The following is a 6,797-nucleotide window of genomic DNA, read 5'->3' on the forward strand; positions in this document are numbered from 1 at the left end:
ATCGATCTTTGAGTTAGTTTCTAACTCCATCTTGTTGTGATGACACTCATCTCAATTTGAAGTTGATCTGATGTTAGCCCTGGGACAAGTATCTCAAAGTAAAAATGTGGAATATGGCCAAAATGGCCACTAAACGCAAAATAGCAGGCTTCCTATTGCGTTTTTCTAATTGCACCTCAGACTTTTTTGTTTGTCTGGTCATGCACCTGGTCTGGTCATATACCTGTGTATTGATTTTTTTGAAGATGACACAGTTGAGCCATTTGCTCACGCCCATTGAAAATTCCTCCAGAATAGGTAATTTTCACCACTTTCAAATTTGAGAATTTGAGCCTGTTAAAGCCCTCAAAAAGTCAATTCATTGGCCTGAAAAAAAAAATCCTTACAATTTCAATAGGGCCTCATTGTCTGTCAGTGCTCGGGCCCTAAATATTCAAGTAAATTAAATATGTAAATGAAAGAGGAGACTTCTATATTTGAACGTATCAATCACCCCTCGTATAACATAAGCTGCACTATAGCACAACATCTTTCATCTTAATGTATCACAATGTATTTTTTGCACAAGTTTCTTTTGATTTGGAATTTTAAACGAATATCTAGTGACTAAATATTAGGGCTCGAGCAACGATGGTGGAAATCCTGATGATGTTTTCTTACACTTGACATCTATTGCACTTCTGTCCGTCCTGGGAGAGGGATCCCTCACATGTGGCTCTCTCTGAGGTTTCTACATATTTTTACCTGTGAAAAGGGTTTTTAGTAGTTTTTCCTTACTCTTGCTGAGGGTTAAGGACAGAGGATGTCACACAATGTTAAAGCCCTATGAGACGAATTGTTATTTGTGAATGTGGGCTATACAAATAAAACTTGATTGATTGATTGATTGATGGAAGGCCCTATTGTATGTCGAAGGATTTGTATTTCCCTTTTGGGCTTTTTCAGGTCTAGACGCTCAAATTCTTACCAAACTTTGCAGAAAAATCAAAACCCTAAAAAGTAATTGTATTCTGGAGTAACTTCAAATGGGCGTTCAAAATGGCTCAACAGTGCAATCTAAGGAAAATCGTATTCGTAATGGTGTCCCAAATACACTTTTTTTTTTTACCTTTTACTAATCAGGATGTTTCACTGAAGAAAGAAGCAGAGTTATTATTTCCAAGGACATTGGGAATATTTTCAGCTGGGTTTTTAAAAATTTTTTTTACACAATTTATCATACATGATATTTAACGACCTGGCTGCCACTTTATAGGTAGGTGTTATAGGCCTGAGCCTCTTTGAAAACACAACATTGTGTAAAATACAGGCTGTCTGAAGTGATTACTCGTTCATTTAAAAGATTTAGTCTTAAGAAGAAAAACAAACTTTTAATCCCGATTAATCTAGATTAATAAATTTCAAAATGTGAGATTAATTACTTAATTTTTTTTAATCTATTGACAGCCCTAAAAAGAACACTTCAAAGGATTCATAGCAAATAATTATTTGTAGTCAGTTTGCTTTAATGTCACAGTGTCAATGGTGTTAGAATCCTTTGATATCTTAGATGTAAAGATGAAAGATTTATACGATATGAAGAGAGAAAAGAATGTTTTTGACCTGAACAGATCTATTCGTCTAGTATAGTGATAGCGATAGCAACACCTACTACCAAAAGGAGGTAAGCCTCTTTTTAAACTATATTCGATTAAGAACAAGGAGCAGAGATCTGTTTCTGTTCAGAGGAAGTGAAACTATTCTACAGTCTCTGGCAGCATCTGAAATGGAGCAGCAAGAAAATCACCTGGCCAGAAAAATGCTCTCCTGTTGGATCTGTGTGGATCTACTGAAGGATCCGGTGACTACCGTCTGTGGACACAGCTACTGTAAGAGTTAACACCCACTGGGACAAAGAGGAGGAGAGAGGAAGCTACAGCTGTCCTCAGTGTAGACAGACCTTCACACCGAGGCCTGTCCTGGAGAAAAACACCATGTTAGCTGCTTCACTGGAGGAGCTGAAGAAGACTGGACTCCAAGCTGCTCCTGCTGATCACTGCTATGCTGGACCTGAAGATGTGGCCTGTGATGTCTGCACTGGGATAAAACGGAAAGCTCCCAAGTCCTGTTTGGTTTGTTTGGCCTCTTATTGTGAAAAACACCTCCAGCCTCATCTTCAGTCAGCTGCATTTAAGAAGCACAAGCTGCTGGAGGCCTCTGAGAAGCTCCAGGAGAACATCTGCTCTCGTCACTACGAGATGATGGAGATGTTCTGCCGCACTGATCAGCAGTATATCTGTTATCTCTGCTCTGTGGAGGAACATAGAGACCACGACACAGTGTCAGCTGCAGCAGAAAGGACTGAGAGGCAGAGAGAGCTCGGGCTGAGGAGACAAACAATCCAGCAGAGGGTCCAGGACACAGAGAAAGACGTGAAGCTGCTTCAACAGGAGGAGGAGGCCGTCAATGGCTCTGCTGATAAAGCAGTGGAGGACAGTGAGGAGATCTTCACTGAGATGATCCGTCTGCTGGAGAAAAGAAGCTCTTATGTGAAGCAGCAGATCAGATCCCAGCAGGAAACTGAAGTGATTCTAGTCAGAAAGCTTCAGGAGAGACTGGAGCAGGAGATCACTGAGCTGAAGAGGAAAGACCATGAACTGAAGCAGCTCTCAGACACAGAGGATCACAACCAGTTTCTACACAACTACCCCTCACTGTCACCACTCAGTGAATCTACACACTCATCCAGCATCAGGTTCCGTCCTCTGAGGAACTTTGAGGACGTGACAGCAGCTGTGTCACAGGTCAGAGGTCGACTACAGGACATTCTGAGTGAGACAGAGACAAAAATTTTACACATTGTGTCTCGAGTGGATGTTTTACTGCAACAACCAGAGCCAGAGACCAGAGCTGACTTCATAAAATATTCACAGGAAATCACACTGGATCCAAACACAGCACACAGAGTTCTGTTATTATCTGAGGGAAACAGAAAAGTAACACATATGGGTGAATATCAGTCTTACCCTTATCACCCAGACAGATTCACTCATTGGGCTCAGGTCCTGAGTAGAGAGAGTCTGACTGGACGTTGTTACTGGGAGGTGGAGGTGGGGAGAGGAGGAGTTAATGTAGCAGTCACATACAAGAATATCAGCAGAGCAGGACACTTAGGTGAATGTAGATTTGGATGCAATGATAAATCTTGGTTATTAATTTTAAACAGATATGACTTTTCTCACAACAAAACCGGGTCAGGAACAGTGTCAGGTCCTGTGTCCTCCAGAGTAGGAGTGTACCTGGATCACAGTGCAGGTGTTCTGTCCTTCTACAGAGTCTTTGACACCATGACTCTAATCCACAGAGTCCAGACCACATTCACTCAGCCGCTCTATGCTGGAGTTTTTGTTGGTTATAAATCCACAGCTGAGTTCTGTAAACTCAAATAGACTCGAGTCATTAAAAGCAGTGATTTAGATTCTGTGTGTAAATCTTTAACTTCTTTTGTCTCCATGTTTGTTGATAAAAGTTTGTCGTGGTGACGTTTCTGCTCCGCACAGAGATCAGCTGTCAATCAAACACTGACCTTTCTCTATCACACATATTTAGTTCTCACTTTGTAAAGACAGAAATCTACAATTACACTGAGATGAATCTGTTTGAAAGAACCCGAGCACCGAGCGGTGGGAGGCCCAATTGTATTTCGAAGGACTTGCATTTCCATTTTGGGCTTTTTCAGGGCGAAATTGCTGTAACTTCGGTGTTCGAGGTTCAACGTCCCTCAAGCTACATGTGTGTAGCAACAGCCCCGGTTCATCCTTCGCCGCACATCAATGACAACATTGTCTCCTTTGGCGAAGGACACGATGTTGTCTAAGTCCACTGTGCATTGTCCTATCACCATCAAACTTCTGTCTCATGATCAGAGTCCAAGCCTGAACAGCTCTATGTGTCATTATTTCCTCAGTGTCATAGCGCCACCTACTGATTCGCCATAAACAGGAAGTACTTTGTAAATCCACTGTGCATTATCCAATCGACTCCAAACTACTGACCAATGATCATGATTGTGACCTGAACAGCTTCATATATTAATATTAGTTCAGGGTCATAGCGCCACCTACCGATCAGTGTGAAAATTTTAAAATTAAATTGTTGTGACGTTGTCCAATTGACACAAAATTGCTCACAATACATCAGAGCCCCTACTTGAACAGATATATTAGTCTGTACGTAGTAATGGTGATGGCGCCACCTACTGGCAACAGGAAATAAGCAGTTTTTTTACAACTATCATTCGATTTCCTTAAAATCGTCCCAGTGTAATGTGCTATTTGATAGCGTGGACCGTAATGAGCAATTAGCAGGCAAGGATCGACATTGCGTGACGGACGCAGAAAGTGCAGCGTTTATCCTTGCCGCAGTGCGCAACCCGCAGGCAACGCGGAGACGTGCGCTTGGTAATCGATTGCTCTCTTCACCGACTGCAACAGGCTTCAACGTGCGGGTGCTCGAGCCCGTTAGTGTTACAACGTAGCCCTAGTTGTATTTAATCTTGGTTTTCAGCAGTCATTTTGTTTTGTCTTTCTTTCTACTTGAGTGAAATTTTTAATGTGGAGCCTGCAGTGTGAGTGAGTATTCTGTTGTCTTCCTATTTTTGCTTATGTAAAAGCATCCTACTATTGCTGAACAGAGGGATTTTTGATTTGGTCAAATTTCACTACTCTTATTAATTTTGCATTTGATCCCCTGTGAGGGGTTTTCGATTCGGCACATCTGTCCTGAAAGTCTTATTTTTAAATGAACGTTAAATACATTAAATGAAGAGCTTCTTAAATGTCCGAACATTTGCACCTCAACCTTTGACTAAATGCTGAAAAGCAGCGTTATTTCTCAGCACGCAGGCTCCTCTCAAGTGTTGGACGGCCTTGTGTGAGAATTCTTGGGCCCAGTGGGAGCAGTGCTTCTTTCCTGCATGGTCTCTCTTTTCACGGTGCATCACAGAGGTATTTCCACTTGTTCTGGGAAAGGAGCAGCATCATTAGAAATGCAACAGGGACCACCCAGGCACACACTACAACGCTGGTACCATTACATTAACTCACCAAATTGTGCAGGGCAGAAAGAATTTCTGTGATAAGGCAAGGCCCAGTCCCCGGGGAAACCATACTGTCCAATTACACAGGCTGATCTGGTAATTGAGGGATCAAACTGTGACTTGGGAGTTTGCACAGATGCTGATGCAACACAGGGGCTGTTTGTCTGTGTAAACATCAACTTAAACCAATGACGCTGGGAGATTTTAATCTCGGCCTCTTTGGTACATGCCTCTGCCAATGAATGAGAACATGAGGACACATCACACCGACTACTGAATCTACAAATCAGAAAGCAATTCGGTGCATTATTGTGTCATGTTCTTGAGACATGACCATGAAACATATGGGATGATATATTTTAAATAAATAGAATAGCAAAAGATATTCTAACATTTTGTTTTCGCCAAAGATTAAAAGCAGAAGACAACTGTCGTGTTTAACTGGTAAAGTGATGCCAGGAGCTGGTTAGCTTAGCCTATAGCTAGAAGACTGGAAACAAGAGGAAACAGTTGGCCTGGTTTTCTCCAAAGGTAATAAAATCCATCTACCAGCTCATCATCATGCATAATACTGTATCTCATTTGCTTACTCCATGCAAAAGCTGATATTTGAAAACGTCAAGCTGTGGTTTTTCTGGAGGATCATTCACTGCAGGTTGTTTTGACTTGGCACTGTTTCGAGACAGAAACAGAAAAATCTAAATAACTGGATGCAGCCTCACATTTGCAGAGCAGCAGTGGTGGAGGAAGAACTCAAACATTTCACTCACAGAAAAGAACAAATAAATAGAGAGAAATGTACTGAAGTGAAAGTAGAAGTACAAAATTCACTTTTCCACATGAGTAAAATTAAGAATTTGCTCTAAAATATAGATAAATAAAGAGCGTAGCCTATTCCCTATAATGAAACGATCTAAAACATCATTATATCTGAGTCTCGGTGGCGTTTCTTCAGGAGTGAGTTCTGATGCTTCAGGCGCACTTTGCTTTCCTTGAGGGAGGTGGAGTCTAATGTTACCTGCCCGCTCTGATTTGACCATTGGACTTATTCCCCTCTCGTTACTGATTACGCTTAAAAAATAAAAAAAAAACTACAATGGTACTCAGTAGAGCTCAGACCTCTGCCAAGGCCCAACAGTCCCTATTTGATCAACCTGCATCAAATTTCACACATTCATCGTATATCAGTTGCCTGTAAATTTGGATCATTTTCATTCTCTAGGAAAATGATAAAACTGTTGAAAAACGCCCTCACAATGTTAAATGAACCGGATAAAGAACTCGCACCATAATTCTATGAGTTCTTTAAAAACCCCACATTTCCCAATGTTGATGAACCGCTCCTTCAAAGCGCCAGAGCCTCTGCTGACGTTATTTTCACTTTGCAAGGAACCACTGATGTTTTTAAATAGCTGCGTCTGAGCAGGTGCTCCAGGTGTGCTCCTGAGGGACGCCGCTGGGGCCTTGATCCTTGCTCTGACCCCCCAGGCCTCTGAGAGCCACATCCCGTAATGGCACATGCGGCGCTGGCACCATTGCTCATCCCTGAACCCTATTGTTCATTGTTTGTCTTCTCCAGTTTTTTCCCATGGGCCCCTGGCCAGTGAGAGGAAGAGGTCACTGTAAATATTGCACTGAAATCCTCCCTCCCTCCCATCGAGCTCCTGAAGATGGAACAGGCGACCAGTGGGTGAGCACTTCCTTCCTGCGCAGGGCATTT

General features: G+C 42.1%; 1 pseudogene; it reads left to right on the forward strand.

Moving 5' to 3' along the window:
* The first annotated feature begins 1,765 nt into the window (after positions 1-1,765).
* Positions 1,766-6,589, forward strand: LOC133010534 (E3 ubiquitin/ISG15 ligase TRIM25-like; annotated as a pseudogene).
* The last annotated feature ends 208 nt before the right edge of the window (positions 6,590-6,797 follow it).

This window comes from Limanda limanda, chromosome 9, assembly GCF_963576545.1.
Source record: "Limanda limanda chromosome 9, fLimLim1.1, whole genome shotgun sequence".
NCBI lineage: Eukaryota > Metazoa > Chordata > Actinopteri > Pleuronectiformes > Pleuronectidae > Limanda > Limanda limanda.